The sequence below is a fragment of the Ambystoma mexicanum genome, chromosome 6q (assembly GCF_040938575.1).
Source record: "Ambystoma mexicanum isolate Mex_15411 chromosome 6q, UKY_AmexF1_1, whole genome shotgun sequence".
NCBI classification, from domain to species: domain Eukaryota; kingdom Metazoa; phylum Chordata; class Amphibia; order Caudata; family Ambystomatidae; genus Ambystoma; species Ambystoma mexicanum.
The window spans coordinates 1,032,640,209-1,032,663,135 of NC_090937.1; the positions used below are offsets into that span (position 1 = coordinate 1,032,640,209).

A 22,927-nucleotide genomic window follows, 5' to 3' on the forward strand; every position below is an offset into this window, starting at 1 on the left:
CCTGTGGCATTCCCCAGGGCTCTATCCTCTCACGCTGGTTTTTCAACCTCTACTTGGCCACTTTGGCCTCCCTGATCTCTACCTTATCCTCTAACTTTCAGTGTTGTGCAGATGACTCAGCTTTCCTTCAGGCTCCCCTCATCCTCCTCTCCTCTCTTGCTCATTCCTGACTGTCTATCCACGATTCAGGATTGGTGCGCCTCCAACAATCTCTGCCTTAATGCCAGTAAGACAGAGATCCTTCTCATTGGGACCCTTGCCACTGTGTTTCCTCTCTCACTATAGCAGACCACCTTGGGCCCTCTTCCTTTGCCTTCCTGCGAGGCAGAAAACCTTGGTGTCATCTTCAACGCCACACTCTCTTTCTCTCCTAACATCTCGGACATCACCAAGAAGTCCCACTACCAGCTGCTCCTCCTCAAAGGGACTCTTCCCTTTCTCACTCTCCACCAGAAGCTCACTGTCTCTAAGCTGGACTACTGCAACAGCCACTTTCTCAATCTGTCTTCCTCTAGTCTCCTTCATCTGCAAATAATCCAGAACAGGACTGCAAGACTTAGCCTTGGCCTCAAGCCCTGGGATTGTATTTCTCCAGCCCTGAAATCTCTCCACTGGCTGCAAGGATCAAGTTCAAGAACCTTTGCATTGCCCACAAGGCTTTCTGGGGCCTGTGCCAACACTAAATCCAATGCTCTCTTCCAAAATACCTTCTTTCTCTAACCCTTCACTCAGCTACCTCCAACTCTCTAAGGGTTAGACATTTCTCCAGGCAGAGAGTGGGGGTAGACCTCTCTCCTCTGCTGGTGCCTCCAACTGGAATGGCCTCCCTGCCCCTCTCAAACTTGAGGCGGACAACCTGAAGTTTCGGAAGCAGCTAAAAGCTTTCCTCTTCTCTGCTGCTTTCTCTCTCTCCCCCCCTGCTGACCTACCTGACCTACATGTCTGCTGTACTGACTGGCTGCTTGGCTACCCTCAGAGTCTCTCTGAGTCCAGGCTCTTTCTTGATTGGTCACCCTTGCACTGCCTCCGGGCCTACCATGCACTTAGGGGCTGTAACTGTAACCCTGCAGTCCATTGTTCTCCTTGCACAACCAATAGCTGCTCTGCCCTGGCTGCACTTACTGAGAGCATTGCTGCCCTGTTTTCCCCTCCCCTCTCACTTGCACTTCCCTGCTCCCTTTTCCCTTGCACTTCTCGTTCTCACAATGACACAAGGCCTAGTGAGATCGTTTGTCTTGTCCTCCCTCTATCATCCCTCCCTTGTGTACACTTGTGTACAGGCGCATTATAAATGACTTGAATCACATCATATCATTTTATCACAGATGCCCAGAAAAATATACAATGCCGCAGTAAGAAATGGCTAGACTGGCAGCACCCAAATGCCAATCTAGCCAGGTAATTAAAGTTAGCAGGACTACTTTATCAGAAATGTCCAGTTAAAAGAAAGTCATACCAAACTGAGGAATGACTAGACTGGCTAAATCAAAATGCCTCTCTAGCCACTAATACCACATATCATGCCTGCTTAGCCTGGACATGGACAACCATTATGATTTATCACACAATCCTGCCCCCCCAAACATCCACTCTCCCTCCCACCCACCACCCCAACCTCCACAATCAGCTCCTTGGCCCAGAATTACCTCTGCGTCCCTCTTCCTTGTCCCAGAGCTTTCGTATGAGGCTCCTTGCCTCATAGGTAAGTACTGGGATGAGGAACTGCGGGACTAGGAGTGATGAAGATTACAGGTAGCTAAATCAGGCATTACCTCCATGTACCTCTACCTCTTCCCAGTACTTTTGTATGAGGCAGAGTGCCTCAAACACACGTACTGCCTCGTATATAAGTACTGGGACGAGGAAGAATAGGGCTAGGAGTAAGCAAGGTATTAAACACAATTAGTAGCGCAACACCATTGAGTTGACTGGGCTTCAGCACTACCCCCCCTGACGTTTTGGGCTATATTGACTCAACTTTGCTAACCTTTAGAGCAGTTGCCAGACCGAACAGGACACAGATTTTAAACGGCACCTGGTTTTTGCTGTTAACAAGAACACAGCAATTACCAACGTAAAGCATTTCACTGTTAGTACCTGCATTCAAATTCCACATTGTTTAGGCGATTGAAATCGTGATGTGGGTTTAGTACTTGCATGCCAGGGGAGTGATTGGAAGGGTAGAGCGGGAACAGGAGACTTATAGGAGAGAGTTAACTGCTTGTAACATTGAATCTGCACTAGAATAGTCTCATTAAAATGCGTAAATAATTTGGATGCGCCCACACAAATAAGTTTCCCCCTCCCCAATGCATGTGAAGTTAGCGCCTCTCCCAACATTTGAAGGGTTAGCCCCCCCGAAATGAAGGTTTTCTTGTGCCCCTGTACACAAGCACACACACCATTCACCTTATACACACCCAGTACCCAGTCATCCACACATTTAAGTGTGCACCCTTTCACCATACACTCACACAGGTAGCCACCTATACATTTATGTGTGCACCCTTTCACCATGCAGGCACACCCCCACAGCCACCCATACATTTAAGTGTGCACCCTTTCACCATACACACACAGGCAGCCGGCTATACATTTGAGTGTGCACCCTTTCACCATAGACTCATACACGCACACCTCATGGAGTTGAGGGGGGGCCCTATTACTTAAAAAAGAAATTGGGGCTCATTACGGGTCCAGCGGTAACCGTGCCGGTGCTACCGGCGGGTTGCCGCCAGACCCATAAAAAATTACTATGGCCTGACTTCCCGGTGCCACCGTGCTATTTCAAGTCCGGCGGCTGGGAAATCGGGTGCCGGTAATTTCGTTAAACCCCAGACTCCACGGGAATGGGGACACAGAAGCACCTGCACCATTGTTAACGGTGCCGGTGCTTCCGTGACAGGTCTGCCTACCGTGGCTGCTGTGCCTGGCAGGGTCAGACCTGTCGGGCACGGCAGCCCCACCAGGCAGACCTGTAATATGCCGGTCCGGAAACAACCGTGCCTGTAAGCTTACCAGCACCGTTGTTTCCGGACCGGCATGGTCAGAATGAGCCCCATTGTTTCTTTTTTAAGTCACTATAACTTCATTAAGAAATTATTTCAGTTAAGGACCGAACCATAATCAAAATAATTTCTTTATGATGGCTGAGTGGCTTCAAAAACAAACAATTTCTTTTTGAAGGCATAGGGTCCCCCACCCCATGACATGGAGGCCTCCAGCCTAGGGTCTTCCATGTCATGGGGTACGGGGGCCCTCAGACTTCAAAAAGAAAGTTTCTTTTTGTAGTCACTCTGTCTTCATAAAGAAATTATTTCTGTTACAGAAATGTTCTTTATGAATGCAGAGTGAATTTCAAAAGAAACTTTTTTTTTTTTTTTTTTTTTTTTTTTTACTGGGGCCCCCTCCCAGCCATGTGCTGGTGGGGCCCCGCGCTGCGGGGGCCCCTGTTACGCCAGTGGATCCACAAGGTCGAAGGCCGCTGATAGGTCTAAGAGTAGGAGAAGTGCAGGTTTGCCCAAGTCTCTCGCATCGTCCATCTGGTTTTTCAAGTCAAGTAGGGCGGTTTCTGTTCCGTGTCTGGGGCGGAAGCCAGATTGGCGGAGACCAAGGAGTTTGTTCTCTTCAAGGAAGTGTTGAACCTGCAGGTAGGCTGCTTTGTCCAATATTTTGAGGAGGAACGGGACAGTGGTGATGGGTCTGTAGTTATTAGGGGAGGTGGGATCGAGCGTTGGCTTCTTTAGAAGAGGGCGGACCCAGGCTTCCTTGAGGGAGGCAGGGACTATCCCTGTGGTAAAGGAGGCATTTACAAAGGCTGTTAGGAAGGGAGCTAGCGGTTCTGCGCAGTCTTTGATAATGGAGGCTGGGCAAGCATCACCTTTGCAGTTAGAGGGTTTAATGTTCCTCATTATGTTGATGACGTCTTTTTCCTGAATGGGTTTGAAGGAGAAGGGTAGGGGGGGATCAGAGGCAGGCGGTGGGACTGGGATGTGCTTGCTCGGTAGGGCTTGTTTAGTGGCTAGTATTTTGTTTTGAGGAGGCTAATTTTGGATTGCATGGCCTTCTGTATTCCGTCACACCAGTCCTTGTCTTTGGTGAAATTCTGGGGGGCGGGAGTGGGTGTTTCGAGTTCTCTGAAAATGGCGAATATTTCTTTAGTACTGGATTGGGCTTCCGAGATTCTGGATTCAAAGGATTTGGCTTTGGCTTGGGTGATTGCCTTTTTGTATTTGGTGGAGAGGGCTTTGAAGATCATCTTATCTTTTTCGGAGTGGGACTTTTGCCACTGTGGCTTTTTTCTCTTTGCGGAGTGCGAGGAGGTCCGGCGTGAACCAAGAATTGGAATGTGCAGTGGGTTTGGCCTTTCGAGGTTTGAGTGGGGCAATGGTGTTGATGGCTGCTTTGATGGCAGTATCATAGGTTGATGCGAGTGTTTCAGGGTCTGAGGAGAACGGTGGTCTGAAGGCTGGGCCTTGGAGGAAGGGCAGTAATCTCTCCTTAGTGAGTTGACGGGAGCTTCTGGCGAGGCAGGGAGGGAGTGGTTGGGGTGAAATGGTAGCTGGGGAATTAGCGGTGGGGATGCTGAAGGTGATAGTGTGGTGATCAGACCATGGGGTAGCAGTGCTTCCAGTGATGATGAGTGGACAGTTGTGCTGTGCTATCCAGTCCAGCGTTCTGCCTTGGGTGTGAGTTGGGCTAAGTACGGTGTTCTTGTACCCTAGCGCCTTGAGGGCAGAGTCGAGGGATTTTGCTGCTGCGTCCTTACTATCCCGGAGCCCTAGGTTGACATCCCCCAAGAGAATGGCTTTAGATTGCTATTTGAGGTTGTCCGAGAGGAGGTGGATGAGAGAAGCTTGAAAGTCTCCTGTTGGGCCTGGTGGGCGGTATACGGTGTGCACAGTAATTGTGCAGTGGGGGGAGAGGGTTATTTTGACTTGGAGATAGTTGCTGTTGTTGTTCAGGGATTTCTCTACCTTTCTGACAGAGAGGTAGTCTCTGGCGATAATTGCTACACCTCCACCTCTGGAGAGGCGGTCTTGTCTAGTAATGGAATAGCCAGGAGGTAGGGGAGGGAGAGCGCAGGGCCAGAGGCCTCATGTAGCCAAGTTTCTGAGATCATAAGTAGATCTAGGTCTTGGGAGATTAGGAGGTCGTGGATGTCTAGGGCATGGGCATTGACGGATCTAGCGTTAATCATGGCACATTTCAGGTGGGGTTCAGTAGTGACTGTGGGGGAGCTCATGATGAGAGATGGTGGTATGGAGGGGCTAGGTGCATCGAGCGTGTTGTGGGCGGCGCCCATCACAGATATTACACTGGGGGGCTCATTTTCATGGGTGGTGGACACAAGTGGCATAGCATTTGGCACAATAGAATTCAAAATGGTGGTAGAAGATTTGCACAACACAGATTTCCTACTAGGGGTGGTGGTGGGAGCAAGATTAATTGTATTTGTAGTGTGGGTATGACAGTTGTGATGCGGGTACAGTACTTTGTTGGTTGCTGTAGTTGTAATATCGTTGGAGGATACAGCCTTCACGGTTGTGCGCTGGAGTCTGGCCTTTTCGGCACATATAGAGGTTTTTGGGGTACGCGAGCATAGCCGTGTATTACGGGTGCTCGTTGGGGTGGGGTGCGAGCTGGGGGCTGCTTCCTGAGTATGGGTGCGCAACCTGAGAAGTCTTAAGGCGAGACATGGTTCAGAGAGAAGCTTGCTAGAGTGGTGCTTCTTACCTTGTAGGTGCTGCAAGGGCATTGGGCAGACGGCAGACGAGCAGCGAAGAATCTCCAAAATGAAATTTTGGAGATACGAGGCATGGCACTTTCGAACAAATGCAGATTCTGTAAAGACCCAACTGTAATGTAAACAACGAGGCACCTCCTCCTATTGAAAGGGGCCGCTAGGGGTCCCTCGTGCTATGGAAACAAGGCAATGACCATACACGAAAAGATGCGCCAGACACGAGGTTTCAAATTCCCCATGCTAGGGTTTATTGCAAGCAAAAGATAGTATCAATTGGCCAATTCTGATCTCCCGCCCTGCGACGTGAGTTTCCTAGACCTCGAGGGACGCAAGAGAGCGAATTACGTACATCAGTTACATATATACAAAATGCATATCATACAATCAGCAAAGTCATGTTCAACACCCCTCTGTATTAAGTTCCTTTGAACTCGGGATGACGATGGACATATCCGACGAGTATGACGATTATGTTTTCGATGTCTATTCTAGTAACAATGTGCAATTTAGAAAGTGCGGAGGCATCTTTTAGAACACGGTGGTTCTGTTCTTGGAAGCAATCTGTACACTGGGGAAGAGCCACATTCCAAGCTTTGCTATCTATGAGGTACTATTTATGTCCTGGGAGCTGACACGTTCTAAAGGGTTTTGCGAGGGGGGGCCGTAAGAGAAGCATAATTCAAGCCTTCAACTGTATCATTCTAACATATTCTACCATCGTACAAGACTGACTGGCAGCTGTGAAGTGATTAAATGCCCTGCAGCTTCCTCCCAAGGCTACAGAGAGGGAACGTGGGCATTCCTCTCTGGGCTACTCATGAGGAGTTCAGCAAACTCTTCAGTCCCGCGACCTTGTCCTTTCATATTCAGACAACAATGTTAACAGTTGAGCAGAGTAAGCAGAATTCACAAGAATTGCAAGCTGCAAAGCAGTTTTTTGACAGAAAGAAATGAGCAATGGTTAACAAGCAAAATGGCGATTCTTGCTACATTTCAAATGGCCACTCGTCGGTCAAGCATAGCAGTTTATATTTCTATAATTTGGTGCATAAGACGGTTGGCCCACGGCCATCAAGTTACGTCTATCATTCAAATGAAGGGTATTCATTTTTCCAGATTGACAAACCCTCCTTTTGGCCGTGTGCCAAACTTCTTATTTATTCATTGTATCCTCCTCTTCTGAGGAGTAGTCTGGGGTATCTGCATCTGAATCATCTCCATCATTAATGTCTATCGCCATGAATTGTTTTACTATTTTTGTTTCCTCAGTGTCTGTTATTCTGGCCATGCGTTTGTTTTCCTCTCAACACCATTTGCATACATCCCTTAGTACATCCATCAGTTATTTCAGTGCATATTATTGGTAAGCATTGTATGCAACCGCAGCATGTTGTGAATATCCCGAGTAGCATCATTAGTATCGAAATTAACTTCCATTCCCCAAGACCACAATAATCCCCATAACCAGGATTCTATCCCTCAACCCCCTGCTTCAGTAGAGAGTGTGGAACTTATGACATACAATTTCCGGATCGCTTTAAATATCGTAGGGGAGTAGTCATCTATATACAAACAGCATGCAGTTTTTACGAGCTTGCAAACTCCCCCACGATCAACTATTATATCGAGAGCCATCCTGTTTTCAAGTGCCATCAGTCTTATTCCTTTTTCTTCTACCGTCATATTCAATAAAATATCTGTTGTGGAATCTATTGTTTTTTGTAATATTCCAGACAGTTTTCTTATATTGTAAGAGTTTTCTATTTGGGACAAGAATGGTATAAATGCTTTGGCTATATCCATTGCTATCATTCCATCCTCACTACTCCTTTGAGTTCTGCCTTTTGTTCGTCTGGCTACTTCTGCTGTCTCCAAGAGGAACACTCCTGGAAACAGTAGACCTAGGTAGCATGTACCTCCCCAGTTCCTAGGTAACCATGGATATGCTTTTTCTCCACATATAAAATAAACAGTGTCTCCTACGTACACGGGTTGTATTTCATGTTTTAAAACCACTATGTTCAGGCAGTTGCTAAACGTTCCTACTTTATAGGAACCCTTTTTCTGTAGACATAGGGGAGCAGTTTTGGGGCTGTGATCCACTGCATAGGCAGGGGGCACAGCATCTTTGTTCCATTCATCCCTCATCCGAAATGTCATTACTGATGTTCTTTCTGCTGGCGGGGTTGGTCTATTCTGCTTATGTAATCTATCTAGTCTTGTTATTTTTTTCGTGTATTCTTTCTCACGGGTTCTAGTGCTAATACGCGAGCTTTTTGGAATATGGAACAACCCACAGGTCTCATGATTACTTGCTCAAATTCATTCATATCGGTCTCATCTAGCTGACCCGTATTACTCTTGTTCCATTTCCCAAAGAACATTGCACTTAACGTTACTTCACAGGAATAAATCAATGGCAATGGTTGTGCATACCAGCCTATCCCTTTCCCACCGTGCTGTGGTAAATGGGCGCAAACCCAGCAATCTTTTTTCTTTAACACTGCATGGGTCATGTTCATGATGAGCAACAATGTATTGTTGCCGTAACCTTCTCTGTCTTTCTTCCATTGGGGGCAAAGTACCAGTGATTACATGAACCGGGCTTTTAGTAGCTGTTTTTGGCAAAAGTGTTTCTAATGGGTGTATGTACTCCAGGAACCATAGTGTAATAGCTGTTATTGTTGGTACTATCATACTTAAACATAGGACCAATGTCCAAATCAGTACCGTATTCCTTTTTCCATGCTTTTTCCCTAAATTTACAGTCTCTAAATCTATTATTTTTTTAGCAGGGGTGCAGGAGGAGGCTGAAACCGGTCTTGACTTGTTCTTCATCGTCCTTCTTCTTGCTGGCGAAGTTCGTCGTGAATGTCTCTCGTTCTTGATGCCAGAAAAGTTCAACGAAAAATGTCAGTTCAATTCTCCCAGCCTTTTCACAGCCTGGATCATTTATCCACTCCCGAGCAAGATTAGTTGTTCTTTCTCCCACTGCTCAGACGATTTCTGAACAGTTCTTTATTGATAGAGTACCATGTGCATCCAGCTTGTCCCGCTCTGGCTTAGGACACATGTACTCTATCAGCGCACTGAGGAGCCGTGAGTTTTGAATTGTCCGACTTGCACAATTCTCACACATCTCTCCTCTACGCCCCTGGTTCCTACTCCGTCTGTGAGTAGAACCAAAGGCCAAAAAGAAAAGCACCAAAGATCTGTGGATCACTTTGCCTGTCGAGGCCGCAGATTATATCGATTCACTCCTGCTATTGTATGATCCGTGAATAGTGCCCTTGTATTTCCAGTATCGGGCTCAGTGCCAGCCTGTGGCACAATGATGGGCAGCGATGGGCGTCGTGGCAATGATGTAGTTTCTTTCTCTGGCTTTGGTGCATTCGCGAGAACTGGTGGGCGCCAAAGGGGTGCACGCGTTGTTTCTGCTCGTGTTTGCAATGCAGGGTTTGTGTCGTTCGGCAGTGATGTTTCCGCTGAGCAACGTTGGGGCACTTTTCGCCCTTCCCCCTTACTGGCAGCCTCCTCAGACTCTGTTTCGAGTTCCACTTCTCGTTTGCGCTTTGTTTCAACGTTCACTTATCGCTCAGGCTGATGCTGTGGCACTAGACTGGCAACAGTTTCTTTCATTTCCGAGACCATTGTCTTTTTCACGTCGTCTGGATCGGGCAAAGTTTTCAGTGACGCTGGGAACCTTTTGGCATGGGAAGCATAGATCCATGCCTTGCGTCCGTCCATTCGGATGGCCGTCTGTGTTGCCAAAAGTACTTGATAGGGGCCGCGCCACCTGGGTGCTAATGCTGTCTTCCGTTCAAAGTTATTGATTAGCACCCAGCTCCCAGGCTCCAGTGAGTGCCCTGGTCCTGTATATCGCATCAGCAATGCCTCCTGCACCTGCTGATGAATCAAACGCAACTTTTGTATTAAAAGTCCACAGTAAGTGCTTAACATAGGATGCTCGACCTCACATAATTTTCTGGGCTGCGGTGCGCACCATACATTTGCTGGTCTCCCCATTATAATCTCATAAGGGGAGAGCCCAGTCTTAGCCTGCACAGACGTGCGCCTACACAACAGCGCTAGGGGTAATGCATCCACCCAACTCAACTTGCTCCCATCTTTGACTTCAGGATTCCGTTGTCTCTCCACAAGCCCGGCAGAACTGGGATGCCTGGAACTGTGGAATCGCTTTTCTATTTGCAGACCTGCACATATCTGTAGCACTACTGCGCTCACAAAGTGGGGGCCGTTGTCTGACCACAGGACGCGAGGCAACCCAAACCGGGAGAAATACTCTTCAGCATTACTTTTGCTGTGGACATGGCGGTACAGTCTTTTAAAGGATATGCCTCCACCCACTTGCTGAATGCACAGATTACCACTAATACGTACTTGTAGTTCTGGCACCTTTCCATTTCTATGAAATCAAAATGGACCACCTCAAACGGCATAGAGGGTGGGCCGAAACTACCTGCTGGAGTCACGGTTCCCTTTCCTACATTGTGTTGCAGGCACGTGATACAATTCTGCACTAGCCTTTCTGCATTCTTTATGCTCATTCTTCCATACTGTGGATAAATGCTGTACCATTTTCTTTGCGCAAATGTGGGTAGGGCTATGCGCCATTATAACCATTGCAGTTACGTAACAATTTGGCAACATCCAGTTCTTTGTTTCCTTGTCCACCCAACATCCTTCCAAATCTAACTCAGCAGAGCCCTTAGCCCACCCCTGTATCTCTTCGGTCGCGGCCTCAGCCTGCATTTCTTTGACTGTTGCAACTCCATTCTCTATCATACAAGGTACTTCCTCAGTATGTACTATCATCATTTTATTCTCCAAATCTGTGGCTGTTTGCTTCGCAATCCTGTCTGAAGACGCGTTTCCCTCTCCCACTCTGCATGTTACTTTCTTATGCGCCTCGCATTTTACTATAGCTAGGTGTTTTGGAAACGTGAGCGCAGACAACAATCGCACAATCAAAGGGCCATGCTGAATCCTGGCTCCATGTGATGTCAAGAAACCCCTCTCAGCCCAAAGTCGGTCAAAATTGTGAACCACGCCAAAGGCGTTCTGGCTGTCAGTATAAATATTTACGTTCAGATTCTCAGAGTTCACAGGCTCGGGTCAGTGCTATTATTTCTGCGGCTTGTGCCGAATTGTAGGGGATCCTTCTGCTCTCTACAACTCTCTTTAGGGTAGTAATAGCATATGCAGCCGTTGATGTGCCATCAGGTAATTTAAAACACGAGCCATCGCAAAATAACTCCCCATCTGGCTCTTTTTGTGGGATATCGCTCAAATCAATCCTTCCCTTTGTTTCTTCTTCAGTGATCATTAAACAATCATGGGGTGGTGATTCGTTATCGCCAATTTCTGCTATGGGCAGTGGCATTAATTCTGCAGGATTCAATGCGCTACACCTCATAATTTGGATGTGGGGTGCAAACAAGATGAGCTCATATCTTGTCAGTCTAGCTGAGGTGAGGTGTTGCGCCTGCGTCCTATTTAATAGAATGTCTATAGCATGTGGCACCATCAGAATTAAAGTGTGCCCCAATACCATTCCTTCCGTTTGTTTCACTGACGCAGCAGCCGCTGCGACAGATCGCAAACATCGTGGTAGTGCGCGCGCTACATGGTCCAACGCGCAAGAAAAATAGCCGCACGGCTTATTTCTTCCACCTTGCTCCTATGTCAAAACCTCCAATGCACATCCTTCACTCTCACAAGTAGTCTGAAGATCTTTTTATAGTTGGGAGTGCCTAAAACTGGCGCAGCACACAATGCAACTTTCAATTGCTCAAATGCTTTGACATTCCTCATCCCACTGCAAAGGCATCTCTGCATCCTTTTTAGTCAATTTTATCATCGGCTTCACAATCAACGCAAAATTACTGATCCACTGCCGACAACAAGAGGCCATGCCTATTACAGCTCTCGCTCCTTTTTGAGTTTTTGGAATAGGCATACTAGAAATACTTTTTATGCGTTCTGGTGTTAATCTTCTTCCTTCTTTCGAAAGTAGGTATCCCAAATAAGACACCTCCTTTTGATTATACTGGAATTTCTTCAAACTTGCCTTATGACCATGGGTCGCTAAATGTGTCAAGAGTAATACAGTACTTTCTTTGCAGATCTCTTTCGTGTCAGCAGCTAATAAAGAGTCATCCTTGAACTGCAAGAGTACGCAACCTTCGGGTAGTTCTAGCATGTCTAGCTGCTCTTTTAGCGCTCTGCTGTAAATGCTTGGGCTTTCTGTATATCCTTGTGGAATGCATGTGAATGTGAATGATCGACCTCCTAGAGTGAACGCGAACAAATATCTACTGCTTTTATCCACTGGGATGCTAAAGAATGCGTTCTTCAAATCAACTACACTAAAGTATTCTGCATTGGCCGGTATCATTGTCAGTATTGTTGTGACATCTGGGACCAAAGGGAATTGTGGGTCTACCACTTTGTTTAATGCGTGCAGATCAATTATGAAACGATAGAGTACTTCATTGCCTCCTTTCTTGTAAACTGGAAGAATCGGGCTGTTGCACGTGCTTCCTGCAATTTCCTCAACCACCCCCAATCTCACCAGGTCCATAACAATGCTTTTCAATCCCTTCTCACCTTCAACAGAAATTTTATACTGGGGAATTCGTGGTAGTGTTACCCTTTCTTTCAAAGTTATTTTTGCTGGCTCTATTTTCAAGCATCCTACATCATTATCATGCATTGCCCACAAACAGGTTGGTACTCCACTTAACTCTTCTGGCAACTCTTTTGACATGAATTCCGTCACCGGTGCATCGTGAGGCCACATCGTGAGGAACACCCTGTCTGCCGTACAATGTATGACTGCCCCCAATTTTCTCAACAAATTTAATCCTAGCAAGTTCTCTCCACAATTCACTGTTCTGTAAATGGTCCTATTGTAATTGGGACAGCTTCGGACATGGGGTTAATTACTGGTGTACCTGCGAACCCTACTGAAACATTCTTTTGCCCCGACAGTGGTATCTCCGGAACCAAGTGGTGGTCTATCGAGCACTTCTGTGCCCCTGTATCTACAAGGAAACCGTGCTCCTTATTCCCGACTCTCATTTCTACGTAGGGTCCTCTCTGATTCACGGGAATAGACACTGGTTTCGACCCCTGTCGTGGGCTGTCCTATCGCGAAAATAACACATCGTCCGATGTGTAGTCACCGCTACTGCTATAATATGTGTTTGGTTGTGTATCAAAAATATTCCCATTTCCCCCTCGATATCCTCCACTCTGATCATTTCTCTGTTGGCCTTGCCCGCCCTGATTTTGGTTCGAAACACTTTGGTTCAATGTCTGGTTCTGTTGTGCTTGGTTTTGGCCATATGATTGGGTTTGAGTACCTCCATTGGTATATCCCTGCTGCTGCTGCATGTTACTTCTGCTTGGGCCATTCGACCCCTGATGTCCTCTATGAGGCCTTCTCTGACCAAACCCACCTCTATTCTGTAGGTGCGGGCATTGCACTCGCCAGTGTCCTTCCTCCTTACAGTACGCACATTGATTTAATCCCAATGACACCCCATGCATATTATTCAAATTTCCCCGGCCTTGTGCATTACCTCTACCTCTATTGTATACAATGACCTGCTGCAGTAACACCCCTACTATCGTTTGCATCGCTTCCTTTCTCATCTCCAATGGGTACCCATTACATATCTCACTTCTTTTACTGACCTTCTTTTGTTCGACATCCATCGCATTGTTTCCCATACCTGCAATTATCACTTATCTGTCTCGGTACCGGCAAATGCTTTGTAACACCTGGAAAAACTCTCGGCCATGATTTTTTTATACTCAACCTTGACGCCTCCTTCCTACTATACTCAGGTGTAGCAAACATCTCAGCATATCTGTCTTCCATTTCACTTTTTACTTCAATGAGTTTGTGCACATGTTCTCTTACATCATCATCTCTTTGCTCACTGCGTGCTAACTTATTCAAATCTAACAACCGCTGTGGCAGTAAATTCCCGAGTATCTTTTTCCATTCTCCCACCAAAATTTCCCCCATGCATTCCAACACTACCTGTCTTTCGTCGCTTCTTTGGTACCCATACAATGAGGCCAATGCTGCCGTCTCATCATTTCCTTCTATGTACATTTCTGCCTCTTGCCGTAATTCAATCTTTCTCTCTTTGCTGATCGCGCTTCGAGTTACCCGTCCAAATCCTGTTCCTTCAGCCCCGCCTCTCGCCTCCCCAGTCTCAATCTCGACTTCGGGAGGGGCGGATGGTGCTGAATCGGTCTCTAGAGCGGGAGGTGCGGATGGGACAAGTGACACAGGTGGCATCTGTGAAGGGCCTTGCTGGGTGCTTGGAAATTGTGTGTCCGCGGTCTGCGCTTGGAGTGCTCGTGCTGTGGGCGGGGCTTGGGTTAGCGCTTGCGGGAGGGGGTATGAGAGCTATTGGTTGGGCCTGCGCAGTCACTGCTGGCGTGTTTGGTTTCGGTTCTGGTTTTGGGCCTCGTCCCGTGTTAGTTAACAAATGTTCCATTAATTCATCTGCTATGTGTAGTTCCCGCTGCGGGTATATTCTGTCTATGTTCATCTGGTCCCGTCTCCCTTCCCGTCTTAGACTCTCAGTCCACTCCTCCTCTTCCGCTATCTCAAGCTTTGTTTTATGCCTATGCGCATGCTTCTCTACTCCTTAGTCGGAGCATCGCTTCCATCCTCCAATCTTTGACGGTCTCAAAAGCTGCAGGTCGCGCTTTTTTTCTAATCCGCACCCTCTCTAGGTTATCTATCCTCCCCATCTCAAAACTACCATTAATCGGCCACTGATGGTCGGGTTGCTTTCTAGTTTGCCTATGCCAAATTTCACAAAATATTATCGCACCCACACCATATTTCGCACTTTGGCCATATTCCAAGGACTGTCTACCGCAGCTGAAAAGCCCCGCTAAAGTGGACAGTACTCCAGGCATGTTTCTTTAACCTTCCCCTTTGGTTAGCAACTTTTACCTGGACGTTTGAGTTTGCAAAATCAACACTCTACCAAAAATCAGGTTTCTCTTTGAATCAGGGAATGACTCGCCTGATAAAACAAGTCGCCTGTTCTAACGCAACCTCTTCCCACGTCGTGTCTGCGCTTCTCTGGCTTCTGCCTCGTCTCGGGACCCTCGCCTCCTTTGCCCTCTGGCCCGGTACGTCGATCAGGGATCAGATGTGTGCAGATCTGCGGAAGGAATCTCTCTGCTCTTCTACAGGGCGCCCCGTACACTTCTTGATCCCGGCTCGACCGTCCCGTCCTCGCCGTTCTTCCGCCTTTACTCCGTTACAACGTATACGATGGGGCAAGTGGGGGGGGTCCCTATTCGGGCGCCATCTTGAAAGGGGCCCCTAGGGGGTCCCTCGTGCTATGGAAACAAGGCAATGACCATACACGAAAAGATGCGCCAGACACGAGGTTTTGAATTCCCAATGCTAGGGTTTATTGCAAGCAAAAGATAGTATCAATTGGCCAATTCTGATCTCACGCCCCGCGGCGTGAGTTTCCTAGACCTCGAGGGACGCAAGAGAGCGAATTACGTACATCAGTTACATATATACTAAATGCATATCAAACAATCAGCAAAGTCATGTTCAACACCCCTCTGTATTAAGTTCCTTTGAACCCGGGATGACGATGGACATATCCGACGAGTATGACGATTGTTTTCGATGTCTGTTTTAGAAACAATGTGCAATTTAGAAAGTGCGGAGGCATCTTTTAGAACACGGTGGTTCTGTTCTTGGAAGCAATCTGTACACGGGGGAAGAGCCACATTCCAAGCTTTGCTATCTATGAGGTACTATTCGTGTCCTGGGAGCCGACACGTTCTAAAGGGTTGTGCGAGGGGGTGGGGGGGCGTAAGAGAAGCATAATTCAAGCCTTCAACTGTATTATTCTAACATATTCTACCATCGTACGAGACTGGCTGGCAGCTGTGAAGTGATTAAATGCCCTGCAGCTTCCTCCCAAGGCTACAGAGAGGGAGCGTGGGCATTCCTCTCTGGGCTACTCATGAGGAGTTCAGCAAACTCTTCAGTCCCGCGACCTTGTCCTTTCATATTCAGACAACAATCTTAACAGTTGAGCAGAGTAAGCAGAATTCGCAAGAATTGCAAGCTGCAAAGCAGTTTTTAGACAGAAAGCAATGAGCAATGGTTAACAAGCAAAATGGCGATTCTTGATACATTTAAAATGGTCGGTCAGGCATAGCAGTTTATATTTCTATTATTTGGTGCATAAGACGGTTGGCCCACGGCCATCAAGTTACGTCTATCATTCAAATGAAGGGTATTCATTTTTCCAGATTGACACTATCATGTCCAAGAGTCGAACATCAGAAGACCTTAACTGAAGCCTGTTCTAGCTACAGCCCATATTTTTGACGAGGTCTGGTGGTCGAGACTTATTGGGGGTGGAAGAACAACTTGGTTAACGGCCACAGCGAAAATTCTGGACTTGATTCTATCAACGATTGAATAAGAAAAATAGACAAAGGAATTGATGATCAAAGCAACACAATCTTTTAAAAACCCTCGGGTTTAATAAAGTATAAAAAAAAGAAAAAACGAATTTGTACAAAAATTCTCTGAAGCTCCCTGGGTTCGACTGCAGCAGGTCGATTTGTGTCTAAGGCGAACTAGATGGTTTTCGTGTGGATTTAGGAAAGGCATCCATGCTCCTTTTTGTGCACGTTTTGGCCATCTTCAGTAAATGGAGTCCTCAATGCTAGATTCTGTCAGGAAGATAAAGTAGGGGTGGCAAATATGGTGTCCGGAGCCGACCGGACTCACCCAGGATAAGGTTTGGGTCCACCACTTCAGTGATCAGCAAGCCGATCTGTGTACACAAGCTCCAGGTTGTGACAGCCCTCCTGTGCCGTACACAGGCGCCTCCAGTGTGGTTCCAATGTCCACGATGCTCCTATAGCAGTCTGCCCTGCCCCCAACCAGCCACAGCCAGGTCCTGTTCCCCCTCACCCTGCAAATCAGTGGGGAGGGCCATGGGTCCATTTCAGTGGTGAATATCAGCTCTGGCTCAGTTGTATTGTCTTGGCGCTGCACAGGTTGTGACCCGGCAAGTCCGGGCCTTGCCAGGCCCTGGTCCTTGAGGCAATCTCCGGCCCTGGTTCTACCAGAGCAGCAAGGGCGCAGAGCTCTGTTCATCCTAGGATCTCACTGGAGTGTTCCGCAGGAGTGTGCGACTATTCACGGTGTGTTTTAATCTCCATGTTGGTAGTTTCAGTGGGTGCTGTGGTCGGTGGCCACGGAGCTTTGGGAAGATGTGGCCATCTTGCATGCTGCGCAACAGCACCCCAAACCGTTGTGTGTTATAACTGGAGAAAGAAAACAACTGAGTGGTGTGATGAAGCACAATCATCCGGTTATATGGCATGTACTTTGCAATAGTACTGCCTGAGGTTCTGGTGTAGTAACTCTAAGCTTAATGATCAATTCTAGTCACAGTGGCATACTTTTGAATCTGAGGTCAGCTTTATTTGGGACAGAATTGATACATTGCAATGTCCCATGTTCAAATGTATCTTTCGAAGGGATTGTGTCCTCTGACGTATTCCTCATCTTAGATATCTCCTTCCAGCTCTGCTGGCCTCGGAAAATTTTTTCTCTAGAGGGCGCTGCGCGTCGACGACCTCCGAGTCGATGTCCCTCGACAGCCGCCGTATTGACGCCGACGTCATCCTGGCTATAAAGGCCGCGCGCAGCGCCCGTTGCTCAGTTCCGTTTTTCCGCGCTTACTCAGTGCCTCGGAATACCGTTGCTCAGTTTTGTCAGGTTAAACCTATTTACCTCGAGTTATTCGATCCGTACTCGATAGCTTCTTCGTCGGAACCGACAACTCCTCGATCCGGCTTCAAAAAATGCCGAGATTGTGGGAAAAAGATGTCGCTGACTGACCCTCACAGAGTTTGTCTGTGGTGTTTGTGAGCTGAACACCATTGTTCAGAGTGCGAAGACTGTATGTCCATGACAGCTAAGGCCCTGAAGGAGCGTCGGGGGAAGCTGGAGAAAGGTAAGACTTTTAAAGCTTCTTCTTCGTCGACGAAGTCGAGACAATCGTCTCCTCGTCCCCATTCGCGCTCCAGATCTCGGAGTGGGTCTCATCACTCCTCGAGATCGAAGCACTCGAAGAGGAGACGTCGAAGATCCCCTTCTCCGTCTTCCTCTTCCTCTGTTTCGCCAAAGAGAATCCCGTGCCCCACGAAACATAGTTCCCGGGCTGAATGGGAGGAATTCCACAAAAATATGAAGAGCGTCTTCGAGAAAACGGCCTCGACCCCCTCGAAGACTGCCGAGAGCGATGCTCTGGTCGAAAGACCCGAAGGTCAAAAACGCTGCGAGTCGCAGTACCCGGCAAAGGAAACCTCTCGAGCGCGTCACAAACCCTCGAGTAGGACTATGACCTCCAAACCTTCCTCGAAGGTGCCGTCGACGAAGGTTCCGTCGAGGCCGATGTCTTCGAAGCCGTTGTCGAAGGGACCTTCGACACACGAGTCTGTCGACTCGACGCCAGCTTCGACACCGGTGTCGACGCCAAGAAAATTCACGGTTACGACACACCCAGTGACTATCCCCAGGTCCTCGACGTCGATGGCTTCGAGATTGTCGAGCAGAATCCCAATTCTGTCGAGGTCTTCGAGGCCTCCGCCTTTGTTTTCGACGCCACGCTCGAAGCCTTCGACGTCGACGACATCGACGTTTTCGAGGCCGATTATGGCAAGTTCGGCACCCTCTGCCTTGGAAATGGGGTTTACACCCTTTGAGTTCAGAACAATTGAGAACTATGTCCCCAATTATGGAAGAGGGTGAATTGTCTGAACAGGAAGACACATTTGAGTTGCAGGGACCTCTAACCCCAATTAGAGAGGAATTTTCCTCTGAAGAACGCAGGTTAAAGGGTCTTCATGATTCCTTACATGAGGCAAGTGGGTTAGACACCTCCCCTGAGGTGGAGTTTGCTAGGCCAGATCCAGGGGAACATGCTGAAATCCCCTATAGAGCCTTAATGGCCAGGATCACAGAGTTTATGGGGTGGTCTGCACCTTCACAATCTTTCCAACAAGATGACCTCACGGATATTCTTGACAAAGGCCCACAGGAGGATCAGAGGAAGATTATGACGAACTGGGAAACCCCAGATGTCGTACCGGCAGTAAATAAAAAACTGTCTACAAAGTACAGGGTATCCGCTACAGACCCGGAGTTTTTGTCTAAACACCCATCCCCAGAAAGTCTGGTGGTACAGGCAGCATCCTCTACCGATGTCAAGACGGCTTATCCTACCGTCCCACAGGAAGGGACGATAAAAAATATGATGCTATGGCAAAGAAAGTTTTTTTCGGCATGTAGCATGGCGTTAAAATCTGTTAATGCTACTTGCACCCTTGCTAGATTCAGCCATACACTTTGGGAGTGTGCTTCTACAGCGGCTGACTGCATCCCGGAGGGAGAAGAAAGGGATGCATTCCTGAATATTATACAGGACGGTAAAGACGCTATGTGCGAATCCCTCCAGATGGGCATTGATTCGGCTGACAGTATCAGCAGAGCAATGGCGGCAAGTACAACAACCAGGAGATTCGCTTGGTTGAGAAAGTCTGGTTTTGCCCCAGATGTGCAAGCCAGGCTCTTGAACATGCCATTCGATGGCTCTTCTTTGTTCGGGGAAAAAGGCGGATGACAGTTTAGAGAAACTGCAAACTTCAAAAGCAGCAGCAAAATCCCTAGGCGCTGCAATCCGTCAAGACACCTTTTCGTCCCACAGGAACCTCTGCGAGGGGCAAGTCCTTTCGCTTCTACTCCGCATTCGGAAGAGGTAGAGGATGACCGGCTCAAAGGGGACAAAGAAGAACTACCCGAGGTGGACGGGGTAGATATTCAAAAGCCGCAGCAACAGCAGGTGCCTCTTTACCATCGGCATCTGCATCAGCCGCCCCAAAACCACTCTGAGGACTTCCCTCACAGGACACCTGTAGGAGGCAGGTTGACTCAACATCTGGCGGTATGGCAGGCTATCATGTCCGATGCTTGAGCATTGGAGACAGTTGCCCGAGGTTACTGCCTACCTTTCCTACGTATACCTCAGTCATCCACCGGGGATCAGCTCTCAGAAAGCTCCAGATCCGCTCCTCTTGCAGGAAATTCTGGACCTACTAGAGAAAGGTGCCATAGAACCGGTACCTGTAGCGGAGAGGAACAAGGGCTGGTACTCGCCTTACTTTCTCATTCCAAAGAAAGACGGAGGACTGAGACCCATCTTGGACTTGCGAGAATTGAACAAATTCCTCAGGAAAGACAAATTCAAGATGGTCACTCTTTCTCAGATCCTCCAGGCCCTTCAATTCCAGGAGTGGTTGGTATCTCTGGACCTTCAGGACGCTTATTTCCATGTGCCTATCCATCTCAAACACAGGAAATACCTGAGGTTCGCAATTGGCAACTCTCACTATCAATTTCGAGTGCTGCCATTTGGGCTGACCTCCGCCCCGAGGGTCTTCACCAAGTTAATGTCGGTAGTGGCGGTAAGTCTAAGGAGGGAAGGGATTCACGTCTACCCCTACCTGGACGATTGGTTGATCAGGGCTGTTTGTTCGGAACAAGCTCAGATCCAGCTAAATCACGTGTGCCACTCCCTTCACAGACTGGGCTTCTCCCTCAATTTAAAGAAGTCACAAATGATACCATCGCAGAGACTCCAGTTCATAGGAGCGATCCTGGACACTTCCCTGGGAAAAGCCTCGCCACCAGAGGTGAGGGCTCAAGATATTCTACAGATGGTTACCAAGTTCCAACATGCCCAACGTCTCCCAGCCTTCGACTTTTTGAGGTTGCTAGGCCTCATGGCATCCTGCATTTTCCTAGTGCCAGAGGCTCGCCTGAGAATGAGATCCCTCCAGTGGGCACTGAGGACTCAGTGGTCACAATTCTCAGGGAGAATGACAGATCTTAAGGATCCCGACAGGGTGGCTCGAGACCTTCAGTGGTGAGCCTGTCAGGAGAACATTCTGAAAGGAGAACAGTTTTGGCAACCCTGGCCGTAGATAACAGTAGTCACGGATGCCTCACTCACGGGTTGGGGAGCCCACGCCAACGACTTGACCATCAGCGGTCGTTGGTCTCCATCGGAGACCAGACTACATATCAACCTGTTAGAGCTGAGAGCCATCAGACCTGCGCTGAAGGCATTCCTGCCAGCTGTACAAGGGAAAAACGTCCTGATAATGACGGACAACACGGTGGCCATGCACTACCTCAACAAAAGGAGGCGTAGGATCACTACCCCTGTGCAGAGAGGCGATGCAGCTCTGGTTTTGGGCAATCCAAGAAGGAATCTCTCTATCGGCAGTTCACCTAGCCGGAGAGAAGAACTTGACAACGGACGCTCTGAGCAGGCAGAGCACAGTCTCCCACGAGTGGGAGCTAGCTCAGGAAGTCCTTCAAGAGATCTTCGCCCTTTGGGGAACCCCTCAGGTAGATTTGTTCGCCACCAGCCTCAACAGGAAGTGCGATCTGTTCTGCTCAAGGGAATTTCCCCCGAGAGGAGCTCTGGGAGACGCGTTCATAGTGGACTGGGAGTTTCCGCTTCTGTACGCGTTCCCACCGGTCCCTGTCATTCCTCAAATGATCAGGAGGTTGAGAAGATTCCATAGAACCATGATCCTAATTGCCCCAGATTGGGCCAGGAGAACGTGGTACCCGGACCTTCTAGACTTGTCCATCTGCCCTCCAATTCGACTTCCACTCAGAGAGAACCTACTCTCACAGAAGGGAGGTCTGGTTCTCCATCCAGACATCAAAACCCTCAACCTTCACGCTTGGCTTCTGAAAGGCTGAGGTACAAGGATTGGGACCTCCCTGATGATGTTATGGAGGTGTTGCTTTCGGCAAGGAGACCAGCAACAAAGTCTTTATACCACTGCCGTTGGAACAGATTTTGCAGCTGGTGTAGAGAACAGAATATCGACCATTTTTCATGTGGTACACCAATGGTTTTGTCCTTCCTACTATACTTGGCAAATTCAGGCCTTCAAGTTGGCACCATTTAAGGGCTATCTCGCAGCGCTATCCATCTTTAAGCGCACTGCGGAAGAACCATCCTATTTCAAGTTACCCTTGGTAATACAATTTCTAAAGGGGTTAACCAATGTTTATCCCCCAAGACCATTCCAAGTTCCCCTATGGGATTTAAACTTAGTCCTAACTTTCCTGATGGGCACACCTTTCGAACCACTCCATTCTTGTTTAAGATTCCTTACCCTTAAAACTGTTTTATTAATAGCACTTACATCTGCTAGAAGGGTGAGCGAATTACAAGCTCTTTCTTGTAAACCCCCGCACACTATCTTTCACAAAGACAAAGTTGTCCTGCAAGTGAAGCCTAATTTCCTCCCAAAGGTGGTTTCTGAATTCCATATCACTCAGAAGATTACCCTACCATCTTTCTATCCTCCTCCTCACCCGGGGAAAGAGTAAGAGAGGTTACACAGGCTAGACCCTAGAAGGGCTTTAAGTTTTTACATCAGTAGGCTAGCCAGGACAAGACAGGCAGACCAGCTGTTTTGTACGTTACACAGGTCACAAGCTGGGGTTACCAATAACTAAGCAGACCATTTCCAGATGGATCATTCTAGCCATTCTGGAATGTTATAAACTGGCAGGAAAAGAGCCCCCTCAAAACCTTAGGGCTCATTCGACCAGAGGTATTGCAGCTTCATCGGCCCTCAAAAGAGGTGTGCTGGTTAAAGACATCTGTGTGGCCGCTACATGGTCGTCTCTCCATACCTTTACACGATTTTACAACTTGGATTCCTCCTCCAGTCAAGAGACTAGGCTTGGAAGGGCTGTACTGCATTCTAGTCATCAATAGAAGACAGCATGAAGTCAGTACTCCCTCCTCCAATAATAGAATACCGCTATGGGAGCCTATCTAAGATGAGGCATACGTCGGAGGACACAATCCCTTCGAAGAACAAGTTATTTCTTACCTTGTAACGTTCTTTCGACGGGATGTTCCTCCGACGTATTCCTCATCGACCCTCCCATCCATCCCTGCAGTTCTACTTCCCTTGTTGTTGCAGCTTACGCTCCTTCAGGGTGATTAGTTTAGTCCAGAGAGCATTATTGTGGGC

At 48.0% G+C, this 22,927-nt stretch overlaps 1 protein-coding gene across 1 annotated transcript in view; it reads left to right on the forward strand.

Annotated features, from left to right (window-relative positions):
• LOC138516437 (general transcription factor IIE subunit 1-like) overlaps nucleotides 1-22,927 on the forward strand; it is a 427,511-nt gene that overhangs the window by 76,777 nt on the left and 327,807 nt on the right. The window lies entirely within an intron of this gene.